The following is a 17,821-nucleotide window of genomic DNA, read 5'->3' on the forward strand; positions in this document are numbered from 1 at the left end:
GACCTTTTCAATGTCTCATGAGAGAGGACTTTTAATGGGAGAATGATTTTACTGGGGGAAATCAGTAGACTATACTAAAAGCCCAAGATGTGTAGGGCTCTGTGTATTACTACATGGCAAAAATTGTATATGAACAGAACTGACAGAGTTTTGCCCAACAGAGACTCAGATTCATGTCCACATTTCCCCAGTCCTCTACTTCTCTGGTTTCCAGACCTGCGACACCTCACAGGACCAGTTCTTTGAACTATATGGAGTTCTAGACTACTAAAATGTAGCCACCACATGAATTATATAAAAAGAAACTTCAGCCAGCTATGGAGAGAAGGAGCAGCAGCTAAGCTTTTTTCATGAGTGCTAAAACGCTCTTTTTTATTGCAATGGATGGAATGGATGGCTCTTAAGAAAAAATCCAGATCTTTTCCATAGATGTCTCCCAGATTGAACCATCCGTCCCTCTAAATTTCACAAGGGGAACTGAATCTATGAATTTTCAGTGATGCATAGAAGTAGCTTAGTAGTTAGATGCTGATGAGAGATTAATAGATAGGGACAAAACAAAAATGTTAACCCCCTGTCAAACCCATGCAGGTTTTTTGAGGGGGACATGAAATCTAAGAGAACAACAACAAACTCTGCTTTTTTTTTGAAACTCTAAAAAGTGTTCATGTTGAGTTTGAATGATAAGCAAAGGGATGGGTCCATTCATTCTTTTTTTATCCAAACCAGACAGCATTTGGCCTTAATTTATATTACAGAGGATGATGTTCGCAAGGGAGAGACAACTGGATTATTCTTCACAGAACATTCTGCCTTCTTGAAACTTCTGTATTATGGGGCTGGAACGGATGCTCCACTTTCATTAATTGGAAAGTCTTTTAGTGGTAGGGTAACTATATGTCCCAGATTGGCCTGGATAGTCCTGGATTTCAGAGGCTAGCCCTGGCTGCCCAATGAAAGTTAAAAAGAGGGTCCTGGGAACAGAAGCACAGTTGCAGGAACGGTGGACTAGGAAGCCCTATTAATACTAATTGTTATTTCACAGGTGATTGTTAATACCTGGGAAGAAAAGTCATTAATGGGCATTGGCTCCCTGCAACCTGTAGCCTGCAATAGTGGAGGGTGAGGGGAGGAGGAGAGGGGCAGGCAGCATCCTGGATTTCACACTGTCCCGTATAATCACCCTATCTACTGGCCATCCTCATTACAGTAGTACTCACTGCTTCATGCAAGACAGGTCTCACCTAATCCGAGACCTCTTTGATTACGCTCACAAGGATGGGGCAACTCGGTTGGTTACATTGATTCATTGCAACTAAGTTCTCTCTCCCACCCTTTCTGTGAAGTGTCTTGGTGATTTTATTCTCTCCCTTTAAATATCAGGCTCGTCATCTTCCTCCACAGACATCACTTCACTCTGGCTTAAATATAGTAAAAATAAATTCAGTTCTGTGGTAGACTCTGAAGAAATAACAAATGAGGTCAGAGAAAATTGGAATGCTTGGAATGTATTCCTAAAATTCATTGCACGGGGAGGAGAGATACAGGAGAATTCCTTGAACAAGAGAATTCAAAGAAATGATAAAAAACAATGCTTTTTTCATAGTTCTGACTATTGCTGGTACTTCTGACCTCTCTGTCATCATTGAACTTTAAAAGGGTAAAAGAAAGAGCCAGCCTTAGAGAACTCCAGCCAAGTAGAAAATATTTAGAGGGCAGAAGCTATTTGTGGGCAACCCTTTTATAGACGGACTGAATTATTCTTAGCATAAGGCTAGAATTCGTGTTTTATGTAAACGGTGAGTCACTGTTCTTGTGATCAGCACTTCTGCATGGATGAGTTATACTATTTAGTGTCCAGTTGCTGTGAAATAACTTCACAACTCAAACAGGTAAATGAATGATAAACTTGCACCTGAATCAAAGAAAGGTGGACTGCAGGTCTGACCTATCTGTTTACATAAACATTCATTGAATAAATACACACACATACACACACACACACATATACGCACACACATATATTACACATACACACCCATAAATACTTAAGTGAGCTGCTATTTTAATAATGGTGAAAAGTGGAAGTTGGATATGAAATAGTTAATATTATAATCACATGAAATGACTAAGTTACATTTCAATGATTTTTTAAATCATCATTGTATCCTAGCCACAAAGGGAAAAAATCCCCAAAATTATGCAACGTCCAATCATGCTTTGAGTGGAAATGTTTGGTAAATATTCACCAAATTGAGCAGAGCTAACAACTGAGTTAAGGCAGGGGAAAGGAGATGAAAGGAAAGGAATAAGAAATATTTCTTGATCAAAGGTTGTAGATTTTCTTCATGATCTCCTTCCCTGACTGCTTGGTGAGGCTCTTTCCTTTTGTGTTTCTTTCTTCCTGTCTCCCTCTCATGTTTTTAAAAAATACTTCTTTAAACTCTTCCTTGTTTTCACTGCTTGGGGAAGATAATGGATTCTCAGTTTTGGAGATTCTCCATGCTCTCTCTATGCACAGCAGTAGAAAAAGCCATATCAGCATCAGTGCATCTTACCTTGCACCACTCAAACTTCGGCTTTCTGAGATTTCCAAATGTAACTTTTCTGCTAGGCACTGTATAACAGTAACAAGGACCAAGCTCACCTTTAGGTTAGGGACAGAAATTACACATCAACTGGTGTTAAGTGATAGGTATCTGATTCAAATCTGTAACACAACAGAAATTCATAATCTGCTTTCAAAATGGCTGAACCTGATTTAAGATAAAACTGGATGGATGGACCTATCACACTTAACTAATTTAGGTTAAATCAGTTTATTGAACTTCTGTTCAAGATGGTTCAAGATGCCCTCCAGATTCAAGTTAACTCACAGTCCCCCAGCATCCCAGGATGCTTTTCACCTTCCCTGCAAAACCCCTCTTACAGGGTAGGTGGGCTAGCCTTGGTGCAAGCTGTCTGATGCAGCTAAGCAGGAAGGTATGCTGTAGCACCCCTCAGGTTCTGGCCTGGGCCACTGAAGGCATTTCCTGCTGCATTCATCAAAAGTGAATATCTGTTCACTTGCTTATCAGTTCAATCTGTGCATCTTAGACTAACCTGAGAAGATTGAATTGAGTCAGCCTTCGGCCTTTTGACTGTCTGTATTTAGCGTTAGCAGTTTTACACCACTTTTCAAATATAGCATGAGCCCCCAGCCAGAAATTTTAAATGTGCATTCTAATGTGAACATACTTCCCTACTCGCAAGTGTGAAACAAGATATATTACAAGGACAAAAGGGGACCAAGCATACATCTTAAGAAAAAAACAAACAAACAACTAACCCTTAACTATAAGTTCAATCCTGATCTCAGTCACAGTCACCAACAAACCAACCTGTGGAGCTATCATCTAGTGCAGTCAGTTGGAAGATGAGTTTCACCCTTGGCTGCCATCTAGAGGGTCTGCCAGCTATACCACCCAAGTAGCAAGTGCTGGGAAAGGAGCTCTGTTCTGGAGCTGCTGGGGTGCGAGACTGGGGGGTGATGCCCTGGTCAGTGAGGAGTACTGCTAGGATGTGATGCTAAGGAGTGTTGCTCTGGCCACTGCATCCAGGGGTCTCTGTCCCTTCTCCATGCCACCAAAGGTTTTTGTCAATCCTCTTCGGGTTGCTATGCAACCCCAAATCTTTTAGACCTGGTCCTATGTTAGTGATAAGTGAAGGATTTTTTTCAGATCTTTTTATTATAGTGAACCACTTAGACCCATGATAGAATTCTAGGTTTAGAAGCACTTTCATTTCGAGAAGGTAATTGAAGGCATCCAGAGAATGACCTCTGCATAGAATCTTTTCACTCCCATACTTTGGACCAAAACTTAGGGCTACCCAGTCCAGACCTCTGCAAAGATAACAGTGAAGTGACTTCTGTATAATTTGCCACTGACAATATCTGATATCTACATTCAAATTCAAATTTTTTCATTGATGGTAGCTCCCCCCATGCGCATGCGCATACACACACACACACTCCAAAACTCCAGGACATGTACCTGATACATTCTATGTTTATGTTTTAATACAATAAAGGATTTTACTTGTCCTTCTAACTAGAAATAGATCCAAGTCAAACACCTACATTGACATTTCTTTAAGTTAGACTCAGTGCATATCCCAGTTACAGTACCTTTTAAAATTTCTTTTGCCTTCATATTGTATATTGCTGCGGCCCTTACTTTTACAAAAACCTGAGCATAAAGCCTAGATCTGATCAAATTATATTTGGAGAAGCTTGTATCCCTCTCCAAACCTTGTTCTGTAACTCAATTTTTATACTCAGTAGAACATGTTTAAGTCATAATGCCAGAAAGGACCATGCAATCATTTAATCTGACCTCCTGGGCTATGTACAGTCAGTCAAAAAGCTAAGGCTGAATCAATTCAGTCTTTGCAAGTTAGTGTAAACTGTGTAGATTAAACCATTCAGCAAGTGAACAGACATTTACTTTTGATTAAGGAAATGCAGGCACTTACCTGCAGTGGCCCAGACCAGAAGCCAGGAGACAGTAGACCATGCCTTCCTGCTCAGTTGGAGCAGACAGCTTGGGCCAAGCCTTGTCCACTCAACCTGCTGAAGGAGGTGCAATGCATCTTGGGATGCTGGAGGGCTGCAAGTTAACTTGAATCTGGAGGGGGATCTCAGACAGAAATTCAATATACGAACTTAACCTAAGTCAGTTAAGTCTGATACTACATCCATCCATGTTTTATTTAAACTGGTTTTAGCTATTTTAGAAGTGGTTTATATGCACTGAACTTCTGTCATGATAAAGATTTGAACTGGTTTCCTATCACTTATACCTGTTTGCGTGTAATTTCTGTGCCTAGCCCTGCACAATGTAGTCCATAAAACTGCTCTGAATTAATTCTTGTTAGAATTAACATATAATCTTTTTGCAAACATCCTTCTTGATTGAAAATAAATATAAAAATAAATAAAAGTCACACCGCTTTCCAGTAATGGAGAATCCACCTATAGTAAAACTAGTCTTTTGGTTAGTTACTCTCACTAGAAACTGATTCACCTATTTCCAGTGTACATACTTATAAACTATGATCAAATTGCCCCTAAAACTTCTCCTTAATACATTAGATTGAGCCATTTGGGTTTATCATTATGAAGCATGTTTTCTAGTTCTTTAACTCTCATAGGTCTTTACTGAGCCTGTTTTGACATCCTTCTTGAATCATTGACAGCAGAACTGGACAGCATATTCCAGCTGTGGTTGCAGCAGTGCCAAATTCTGTGGCAATATTTGATATATTCTTGTAACATATTCAACACTCTCCTCACAACATCACATAAGCAGATTATATTCAGCTGAATGACCATCTTTCCCTCCATCTCTTTCTGCCCAGGACAGAATGTAGGATAAGAGAAGTCTTCCCTCCTATTATCTTCCATTTGGTTGTAGTGGAAACCCTAATTTATCAAGCAATTTTGAATGCTACAAAATTATTTACCCCAAGCTCTATGTGTTATCAGAAAACATTGCTGATAACATCTTTTCTTCCAGGCAACTGACAAACCACTTGAGACAGTCTCTTAATGATGATGCCCTAGTTAATATTACAGGTTGAGATTTACCCATTACCAAGTCTGTTTTTTTTAATGTGGGCCAAATTTCTTTTGGATCATTCTGGCTTCTTAATCAAATTGCCATACAGTACCAACCCAGGTGCCTTACAGAGATCTATCACGTCAACACTTATCTTTATCAAGAAAATGTGTGATCTCAAGTGGTCTCAGTCTGTTTGCTATTTTGTGGGCATGTCTACACATACAATTAATGGGTGTGTTTACACAAAATATTTACTGTGTAATAGATTAACTGTGTACTAAATGTCACATGTCTACATGTGGGCCCTTATTAAGCTGGAATAAACTAATTTACTCTGCAGCAGGATGCATCCTGCCATGGAGTAAAAAACTCTGTAGCAATGCATGTGTAGACACTATCCTGGCTGGCTGGGGCACAAGGGTGCTTCAACATGGGGACTGCATGCTGGCTAGCCCTGTACTCAATCACCTTCATGTGCCAGCCAGCCGCTTCATAGCACACTGAGCCAGAGGGGATCAGCCCCAGGCTGGCAGGCTGACCCCTAGAGGGCCTTGGTACCTGAGGCTGCTGTAACCGGGCTCAACATGCTGAAATCCTGGGTGCACATGCAAACAGCAATAAACTCTGCTGAAGCACCCTCATGCCCCAACCAGCTGGGGCAGCATCTACACATGTGCTACCACAGTTTTTTACTTTGTGGTAGGATAATACTTGTATTTACAAATGCCATCCTGCTGCAAAGTAAATCAGTTTACTCCAGCCTAATATGGGTGCATGTGTAGATGCCAAGATGTTTACTGTGCAGCTAATTGGGCCACTGTGTAGTAAACATCTCATGTAGATGTGCTCTGTAGGAATTATAGTCCCGTTTACTGTACTTTTTGTCATTTCAACTTTCCTTGACTTTCATATCAATGTACCTTTTCCAAGCACATGCAACATTAAGAATGTCAGAATGATGCAGTCATACAGATATGAGAGATTTATTTAAATTAAAGAAATGTGGATTTTATCCTCACTGATGTTAATGGGTCAGTACATCTTCATGAATCATAAAAGAACAGAGTGCTCTAATCTATGCAAATTTTTAGCTGAAGTCTAGCTGAGTAGCACCTAGAGGATAGCTTGAGGACAAGGAGAAAATTGTGACAGAGTAAGAGTAAAGTAGTTCTACCTGAATGGTTACATTGTTTGAGAGATATGTAAGCTGAAACGTTTAGATGATTGCCAGTTCATCTAAGGCTCCAGAAAGGACATCTGCATTTGAGTTCAGCCTTAAAGCAACAGCAACAACAACATACTCTTGTGCCACTGTGGGTCGATCTAGGAGATCTGCCTAAAATCTGTGAGCTAGATAGAAGACATCTTTGAACCACTTTGAACAAATACAGAAAATATGTTGGTCTCAGGCTGACAGGATGCCCATCATTTGTCTTCCTGTCTAGAAAAACTCTAATAGTATAAAAAGGATTTTCTGGGTGAAAGGAAATTGTAGATATACCCTGATAGAATGCTGTGTGATGAGAACTACCAAGAGTGGGATGAAAAAAATAAAGATAAGTCATTTCAGTGATATAATCTACAGTGTGAAAATAAAGAGAGGTTACCATCAACTTTACATTGATTGTACTAGTGCTTTTTAACTCAGCATATTAGAGGTACATCACATTCAGTTGATCATTTGACAAGTCTATCATCCTATTTATCTTCTCTGGTACCTTTTCCTCCCTGATATTTCTTCACTAAATTTTCTAAAATGTTACGCACATACAAGGTGGTACGCTCCAACAAGGTGGTTTCTGTACAACGCCATGAATAAATTCATGCACTTAGTGCAACCATGATGAGGTATACAGATAAGCAATATTAATGCTGTATGACAAGGCATATATTACACACTGTGAGTTGTTTTTCAAAAATGTGTAATTGGAATGGTGATTCTCAGTTTTGGGTGTCCAAATTGGGCATCTTTGGTGGTCCAAGATGGGCATCCAAAAACTGAAGACAGTTAGGACTGGTTCCACTGAAAAATGTATGTATATATTTACTATGGTACCTGGCATCTTTTACATATCTATGGGAAAAGGATAAAGGGATTGTAATAGGAAAAGTAATAGCAAAAATGTCCAAAGAAAATAGTTCTTCAGAGAAAAATAAATATCTAAAAATGACTCTATTAACATCAGTGAGAGCTTCTTGTACTCAATAGAAGTTAGAAGAGTATCCAAGCATACATTGGAGAAACAGACAAATTAAAACATTTTTAATAAACCAGAGCTGTGAGATGTTGCTTGGATTAGAAAGAAGAACATGACACCTCCAAGATAAAAATGGTTTTTTCTTTTGGGGTGCCCCACTCACCTCTCCTCCCTGCCCCTCCCCCCCCCCTCAATCTTACTGCATTTAAGGCCAAAAAATTATTTTAAAATTGTTTCCAGAATGTCTTATTCAGTCAAGCAGGTGTTTTTTCTTAGTCCTACTGTACAATCAGTCTCTATGAGTAACTGTCTAAGAATGTTTACAGGACATTTAATCAGCAGGAGATACTTACATTTACAAGGGTAATTTACAAGGGAAATCTCCTGTGGCTTTGTACTTAATTTAGCCATCATTAAGGCTTTGTGTATTTAGTGCTGCAGCTGGGGACTAGGGCTGTCAAAAGATTCCTAGTACAAAAATCTCAGCACCTCATTTCCTTAAAATTTAATCCATCCAGCCCTAGAGAGCTCCTCACCAGTAGAGGGGACCAAGAATTTCTTTTCCTGCAAAAAAATCATATTTTATATATACAAATTTTATAATAAGATTTAAAATACCTAATGTATGTGCATGTATATTATGTATGTTAAATTATTATAAATTTTGTATACATAAAATATAATTTTTGTAGGAAAATAATTTCAGATTATAATGGGGGGGGCAGCCTGGGTTGCAGGAACTAAAAAATATGAGGTTAGAGTTGTCATTGTAATGAAGAAAACCTGGATATTTGCATCAGAAAATATAAAAAACCTCATACCAATATTATTCCTCCCAGAAAACAAATAGGTACCATTTTCTTTTTTAAAAAAGGCAATATACTTAAAGATTTTGACCAGATTAATTAGACTTTTCAGATTACTCCAGTACAGAGGTGGAATACACGTGGAAGGCTGCTGACAGAGAAACCCATCCATCCACCACCACATACCATAGAGAAGTTTCCTTAATGCTGGCTTTGATGGTGATGCAGGGAGGAAATGAAATAATATGGTAGCTACAATTAATGTCTCCAGTTTTCTGTGAAAGTGGCAGAGAAGGGCTGAAATGGCTATATGAGATGAGACGGCATAGGTTCAGCGTTTTGGTGTAAATCCTGGTTTTGAGTTAAAGGGCAGATTGCTTTGCACTCCATCTCTATAAACCACAGTATTTTGCTTTTGTAGAGATTAAATGAATGTTACTACTTGGATAAAGATGAATTTGACAAATGACTGTGGTCTCTGGAGTCACTCAATAAATATAATAGTCTGGTCCTCTTTCTAAAGATAGTAGGGAAGCGGCTTCATTTTCTGGAGACTATTGGTGGGAGCAAAAATATTCTCTCTCATAAAATTTTGATTCAAATACAAAGTTATCTTAAACAAGAAAAGGCATTACCATAAAAATGATGCTATGGAATTACATGATGCAACAGAAATGAATGTGATGCAACACCGCCATATGTGGCCATATTTGAGCTGACATTTGAAGGTACATTTTTTTGCTATATTTTATCATTAGTTTAAAGTATTCCACTTCAGATTCCAGAGTCTCTTGATTGCAAAATCCCCTTGATGCTCTTGGGCTGCAAGGTAGCTTTGGTTACTAATTTTGTTGGCAGACAGTCTGCCTTTTGTGATACCCCGCACTGTACCTGACAGAATGATACAGAGACCCAATTGCTTGGGGAAAATTAGGAAACTAAGGCAAAGGAAAGAAAGAAAGAAAGAAATAAGGAAAGAAAGATTTTGCGATTACTACTCTACTAGCTCCAGAACCATCAAGCTAGTGAAACTAGTGCTTCCTTCCAACCTCAACTGCCTAATTAGCATGTTTCTGGATTTTATACTGTATTTGAAAAAGAGGCAGAAAAGCAGGGGCAGAGTTAACTGCTAAATGACAGCTGGCTTTGTTGTAGGTTCTCTTGTATAGAGTTGATTTATGCATTAAAACAAACAAACAAACATATAGGCCAAAGTTTTCATAAGTAAGTTTGGGGGCCTCAACATTTGAGTGCCAACCTGAAGGGATTAACCATTAAACAGACAGATGCACTTCAGCTCATACGATTCTATCTGAACCCAGGATCAGAACCCAGAACTGACCCCCTACTTCCCTCTCCAAGCATTCAAAGAGTTTCACAGCATAGTTCTCTCTAGAGCAGGGATGGGCAAAATATGACCTGCAGGCCAGATTCAGACCACCAGCTGATTGGATCTAGCCTGTAGGCAGACACCTTCCAATTAAATGCAACAGGCCTGGCTGGTAGCTACTCCTGATGCGCTCTGCATGGGGCTGAGTCCTGCCTGTTCCTACCTGGGGCAGCGTGGCCTGTGCTTCCAGCCTCCCCCAGTGAAGGGCTCCAGTCCCAGCCAGCAGGCTCAGCTTCCAGGCAAGATTGCTGCTGCAGCTGCCCAGGGAAGTGCTGGGCTCCCCCACCCTCCAGCAACTCCTCCTCCTGTTCCTGCTGGAGCGCTTTGGGCAACAGGTGGGGAGGGGAAACTGCATTGCTGAGGCGAGTTGGGCAGGGGCAGGCCCTGTCTGCTGCTCATGCATGGCTGGGCAGGGGAGCATGTGAATGGAGGGAGGGCATGAAAGAACTTGGTTGCTCACAAAGCCCTGCCAGGCAGACATGGGACAGGCAGGTGGGGTGGGAGCAGCAGCATGAGCCAGGGTGGACTTGCTGCAGTCCTGAGGGACATGGAAGTGGGATTGAGCAACAGCAGAAGCCAGCACAGATTTGGCTGTAGCCCTGCCAGGCAGGTATGGGACAGAAACCAAGAGAACCAGTACTGCCAGAAGTGGCTCCCTGCCCCCCACCCCAAACTCCCAGGGGCTTCTCTTGCTGCCCGACGATGACAGCTGCTTTCCCACCCCTTTGTAGTGTGCTGAAAGCCAGGCAGGTAGCGTTGATCCCCCTCCATCTTCCCCTGCTTGCAGAGGGGCTGGGCTCAGCCACACCACAAAGAGCTGGTGGGGGGAAAGCCATGTGGGGGAAGCCCCCCCCACATGCACACACCCAACTCATATGCACCCCAGCCACACGTCCCACACATATACCCATGCCCCCTCACACACCCAATCCCTCACCATACCCACTCACACAGCCAGTACTGTCCCATAAATTCCATACCCTGACCACACACACCACCATACCCACACACACACCCTATACCCCACACACCTCCCAAACACACTCCCCTCCTATCCCCCACCCCCAGCATACCGACACTCCACACCCAACACTGTCCCAAACTCCCAAAAGTGTCCCAAACACCCCACCCACACACATCCCACCACACCCTACCCCACCCCACCAACACCCACAAACTCCCCAACTACATCCCCTCCCCGCAACATACACACAATATACAACCCTCCCCCCCCCCCAGTAAGAAGCACTTTCTGAGCAAGGGAGAGACTTTTGGTGGCAAAGTTCAGGGGTTAGGGGCAAGAGTTCTGGTCCCAAGATGGTGACTAGGGGATGGAGCACCTATCAGGGGATGGAGCTACCCTTGTGGCCCTCAATGCCTCATCAAAACTCATTAAGCAGCCCTCCAGCTGAAATAATTGCCCATTCCTGCTCTAGAGAGATGACCAAGGGCATGGGTACCACATGTTAAACATCTGGAATTTACATTATTTTGTCACCAGTTTGAGAAATACTGATATCTGAGGCCTGGAAATAGCCAGATCCTCCCAGGGTACATGCCCTAGTAGGAAACATTAAAGAACCTAGCCACTAGGCAGCTAGAAAGCCATGAATAACCTTATTTGCATTGAGCAGACAGCTATACCAGGACAGAAACTGACATATGGCACCTACACAGGGCAAAAGTATACTGGATTTTAATCAAGTTCCATCTTTGCAGAACTATCTTTCACATGTCTGGTATGTTCTTGTTTTGTACTGGAGTAAGTGTTTTGTGTATCCAGGCTCCGAGTCACACTATAATTTTTCCAGTTTGCTTGAACCCCCCTGGATCCTCTCCTGGGACCACTATGTTCTCTCTCACTCACATGGGTAGGGAGGAATTAGACAAGAGGAATAGGGCCTCTAATTCAGTGACTTGTGCAGATCCACAACTCAGAATGTAGGCAGCATCAGGCAGAGGTGGCACAATCCAAAATACACTGCCCTTCCCGCCCCTGTGATGCAGACAATGTATTTCTTGGGCTCAACAGAACTACGAGTTGCTTCACATATGGGGGAAAATTGTTTATTAGGAAGAGGGACTTTAATTTCTCAAAGGAGGAAGTAGCTTGTTGACCCCATATATATGTGGGGTCAACATATATACTGAGACCTATATGGTAATAAGACTGGACAGTTGTATATAATTCCAGCCTTATTGCCCAGTTCTCTCTTGATCTAACAAAGCAGATGTATAGTGCATGATGCAAAGGGATAGGGTCCAATTTTAAGCAATTAAGCACATCATACTGTATAGTTCTCTACATTATTATAATGCTGAGTATGCTATTTATAGGTAGACAGTGAGAAGTCAGGCAAAGTATGGTCCTTCTAATTTATCTGTGGGCGTGTCTACACAAGATGTTTACTACAGAGCTGACTAATTAACTCCTCAGTAAATGTCACTGTCTACAGATGCAACCCTATTAGATCGCAGTGGACTAATAAATGCCACTGCAGGATAGTCTGGTTAAACACATTTACTACCCTACAACAGCATTGTTTTGTACACTGCATCACACATGTAGATGGTGCTGTGGCTGGCTGGGGTACTAGGGTGCTTCAGTGCAGGGCTAGGTAGCAGGCAGCTCACATGCTGAAGCACTCTCATGCCCCAGGTAGCCCCCTCCCTCCCACTGCACATGGAGCCTGGTCAGAGCAGCCCAAACTAGCTGGCTGACCACCTGAGTCCCCTGCCATCCCAGCGCTGTTCTGGCCAGCCTCCATGTGCTTTTGGGGGGACTGGCTGAGACACAAGGGTGCTTCAGTGCAGGGCTATCAGCTAGCCCCACGCTGAAGGCTGCTTATGCCCCAGCCAGCCCCTCCACAGCACATGGAGCCTGGTCAAAGCAGTCCTGGGCCGTCCGGCTGGCTCCCTGGGTCACCTCTGGAGCAATAAGCTCCAGAGTTTATTCATCTGCATTAACTGGATATGTAGACATGAGTAATACGCACTACATCCAAGAGCAACATTTGTTATTTAAAAAAAAGTTTACATTTCCAAAGTAAAATAAAAATAAATAATTCAAAATACTTAATGAAAATAACATAAAGATTATTTTTCTCAACTAGCATAGGTACTAGTTTCAGGACCCTTCAATGCATCTCATTAAGCCATTATTTTTGTTTACCCTTTAAAGCAGTGGTCTCCAACCTTTTTATGGTGAAGATCACTTTTTGGCACCCCAGGATATATTGCACCCCTCCCCCTGCCTTCCCTGCCCTCTGCCCCCTGCCCTGCTCCACGGGGGTGGGGTGGGGTGGGGGAGCAGGTTGGTCACTGAGGGCTTCTGTGATGCCCACTGTGGGTCATCCTAGTCCTCTAATTGTGGCCTCTGTACTCCCCTATAGCCACCTCCATGCCTCACAGGTGTTATTTGGTTGTCCTTCACTCTCCTGTGCATATTTCAGCCCTCTCTGCCTCAGTCTGTAGGTTGATCTGGTTGTAGGCTTCTAGCCAAGGCCCACTTGCTCTGTTCCAGCTTCTTGGCATCCACCTCTTCCCCAGGGCTCAGATTCTAGCTGCTTATTCCAGTCTCCCTCATTTCCTTTCTCTCTCTGTCTATAACACCCTGCCCCGGCAAGTCCAAACCTGGAGTGCCTTTCCAGCACCCTGGTGTGGTCTGCTAACCACCCTTACCACCACAATCTTGTCCTTCAGTATTTATTATTTCTACCGCAGCAAAACAAAAGACACCACCCATCTGGGCACTCACAAAACAAGGAATAAGCTGAACTCAAGATCATCCTGATCAAATTAAAAAAAGGGTAGCCTTCTCCACCTACATGCCAGGGTTCCCCTTACTGCCACCCAAGGCTCTGCAATGGTGTGTCTGGGAGGTCCACATCCTCCCTCAGCTAGGGCTAGAGTGATCCTCCTGGCCTGAGGGCAAGTCTCCTGTACTGGTAAGTCCCTTTCCTTTTGGCCAGCCTGGCCTATCGTTCGGCACAAGCCCAGTATTGTTTTATTGGTTTGTTCAGCCATGCTTGGATTTTGGGGCACCTGTAGCAGGGCTGTTGGGGTCTGATTAAACCCTGTCTCCTCTTTCTGCATTGTTTTTATCTGCATTATGGCCCCTTCAAACCACAAAGACTGTATAATTAAAGGGTCTCCACAAGCTCTACTTGTTCCCTAGCCTTCTCCCAGCAACAGGCCAAGGGTTCCCTGGTACCCGAACATTTAGCAGTCCCTAGTAAATATTTTCCAGTGGCAAACTCACTGAAATAACTCCGTTGCTTCTTCAGTGGTTTCTGTAAGGACATGCGTAGGGAATTTTGGGGAGAGTGCTTTAAAAACAGCAACCAAGTGGGGATGAGTGATGTGGTTTAAACATTTGTTCTAAAGAACCTCTTGCACAGGTAGTTTACTTGTTCAACCATGGCACCTCTAATGTGTTATTTGAATAGTGACATCAGTGGTTGGATATTTGAGTATTAGGGCTCAAAGCTGAGGGAAACTGCCATCCTTTTTAATCTACTTCAGCTCTATGAGGATGTGAAGTCACAACTGATGTGTATTTATGTTTTAGTAGTTTCCAGACTAAATGAGTTGCCTAATACGAGGAGGAAAAACTATTATATTGGTTCTTCCAGCATAGAAAGGATCTATGCTAGTCTCGCCCAGTATTGGCACCCGTGCTGGTCCAGGCCCATGGCCCAGCATAGGTGCTTTATGCAGTGGGTGCCCTCGAAAAGTCCCAGATGCTACACACAAATACATGCCACATGCTATGCACATCTGCAGCATGTGAGGCCATTTCAGTGCACACCACATGCTGCAGGCTAGTCCAGTCTGAGATTCATAGGCAGCACCACAGGCTAGATGATCATAAGGAAGAAGGGCTGGAAGGGACTTTACAAGATCATCTAGTCCAGCCCTGCGTCAAGACAGGAACATCCCTGACTACACCATATCAGTTAAATGTCCATCCAACTTGCTTTTGAAAACTTCCAACAATAAATATTCCACAGTTGCTCTAGGTAGCCTCTTCCAAAACATCACCACCCTTCTAGTCAGCAAATTACTTCTAATCTCCAACCTAAATATTTCCTGCTGAAGCTTGACACCATTGCTCCTAATCTTGTCCCTCACGGTGACAGAGAAAAGCCTGTCTCCATCCTTTGGATACTCATCCTTCAGGTATTTGAAGACTGTTATCAAATCCTCCTTGCAAGTACTAGTTACTGCAATTAACAGAGAGACTGCTTTTGCCCCTTAAAGTGCCTGCTGCTAAACTCAGAATGTAAACAATTGCCAAGAGCTGTTGAGGTATCACTAACTGCTGTTAATTCCAGTCTCTGTGCTCTCCAGGATTTATAGTAGTCACTGAAGAGTAACAACTTGAAACCAACACAGTTGATGCTTTCATCAGATCTCAGAGTTCAGGTTAGGTATCCAGGTTATAGCCATATTGATCTAGAGGAAAAGGCAATCAGGGCTCTTAGAAGAGGCAATATCTCTTGTTAGACCATCAAGATTTTTGCAAAAAAAAAAATCTTTAATTGCAAGTTTTTGGGCACAAACACCCTTCATCAGGCATCGGAGAAATGAATGTAAAAGTTCTCCTGGGTAGAAAAGTTCAGGTTAGTGTTTTGTATAGATCAATGTAAAGCTTTAGATAAATTATAATCCTGTATGTTAGCACCTGATAATTTACAGGAGACTTACCTCTTATCTACACCTTTTTTTGTTCTTAAAATTACTTATACTTTTGTGCCTGCTTAACAAGCTATCTGGGGGGAAAATAGCCTAATTTTTGCTGTAGAGTGACTAATGTTCCATTGCAATGTTCTATCAGAGTTAGTGTGTTTTAATTAGAAATGTCATGCTACAGTGGCATTTGAACACATGCAGGTTCAAGCCCCTGTGTTTTGTTCCATGAGTGTTTAAATTAAATGAGCAATAAAAACTTCTTCATTATCAGGTTGAAAGGTCTGACATATTTCTGCACTCTGCCTACTGAGAGATGGTTTTTCTCAATACTGTGAACACTAAACCACAGCTCCAGGTTGGTGCCAAATCTTCTCACAGTGAAAAGCCAGGAGTTGAGCTTGTACTTCAAATACACAAGTTTTTAAGACTGTAAAAATACTCAAGAAAGAAATAACTACTGCTTTTCTTAAACTGCTGGATTTAGTCTTGGAGAGGAGATAAATGCCAGAGTCTAATCTCTCAAAAAAGCGGAGAGTCAAAAATAGAGATACAATGTTGCATAAAATCCATCACATAACCAGGAACTAACATTATGAGGAATATATTTAGGATTGCTATGAAACATTAATTTATTTAAACACATGCAGCACTGCGTGTCCTGGAAGCCAGGAGGAGGGCCAGGATGGTCACAGTGGCAATGAGCCAGCAGCCTGCTGGCTAAGGAGCTCCAAGGAACTACATTAAGCCAGGAGCCACCAGCTGGAGAAGCACTGCCAGGAGCACAGTGCTAATGACAAAACTATGCAACAGAGAGAAAGGGCTAGCCAGAAGCAGGCAGCTGAGCCCCTACGAGCACAAGTAAAACCTTTCCTTTTACTTTCTCTTATTTTTGGACATGCCAAGCCTGTGTCCACACAGTTCACTAACATTGTAGAATACCTGACTCACTTTGCTGAATTAAAGGAACAGGACACACTTTAATGGACTTATGTTGCCTGAAGAAAAAAGGAATTTTAGAGACTACGGCCCAGAAGGGATTGGTTTCGTTTGTTCAGACTGAATTCTTTTACTTTCTGATTTCAAGAAAGAAAGGGTTTAACTGTAGAGAGACTGGAAAGCTTACTTACCTGAGCCAGACAAGGGAGTCTGGCAGTCTGCAGGTATTGAAGTGCATTGTTGCATCAAAGATGCATGAGAACACCTAAAATACAAAGAAAAGAAAGTTAATAAATAGCAGTGAATTACTGGAAAGAAAAACTATTGTGAGTTTCCATTAATGAAAGCTGGTGAAATTGCTGGGAAGCACTGAACTGGGTTGTATGGCAGGTTGCAGCCTCAGGAGAAACCGGCCCTAGACCTGTGTCTAGTGGTGCTTAGAAATAACCCCTCCCAATATAGATCTTCTTCTAACATCAAGATGTGGCAAGCGAGAGTCAAGAGCACCACTTAGACATCCCCTCAAGTGCTTGCGATATATACGATCTAGGTTGGGAAGGTTTCTGTTAAACCTATCTTTCATTAAGTTAACCAGCAACCTCACAGTGTGCGACTAGTCAAAGTGACATGACAAACATGTCATGTGACTGATCTTGATTCAGTATATGGATACCTTGCCTATCCATAATGCACACAATGTCATAGAAATAATTTATATGTTCCTTTTCATATAACCCATTAGTTCGGTTGCACTTCTGTACAATTTATAACTTTGCCCTGATCTCACATTAAAATATAAGACTCCACCTCAAACAACTCATTTTGCTGTTCAAAACCAGCTCACATTGTCTCTGCTGGACACTTGCCAAGCTCTATGGGTCCTGCCACACTGGACTAGATTGTATGTGCTCTTAACCTTTATTTTCTAATCTGAGTAGGATGAAGCATATGTATTTTCCAGAAGCTTTTCTGACACATTTCCTATCTTCAGGCTCCCTGTCTTTTACCCTTTTGCAAAAAAGCTAAAGTGTCCCCCTAAGATAAAAGCTCCTTTCATAGATTTCATAGACATTAGGGCTGGAAGGGACCTCGAGAGATCATCGAGTCCAGCCCCCTGCCCAAAGGGCAGGAAGTCAGCTGGGGTCATAGGATCCCAGCAAGATAAGCATCCAATTTACTCTTGAAGGTGTTCAA

Source organism: Crocodylus porosus, unplaced genomic scaffold, assembly GCF_001723895.1.
Source record: "Crocodylus porosus isolate Cpor-Errol unplaced genomic scaffold, CroPor_comp1, whole genome shotgun sequence".
NCBI lineage: Eukaryota > Metazoa > Chordata > Crocodylia > Crocodylidae > Crocodylus > Crocodylus porosus.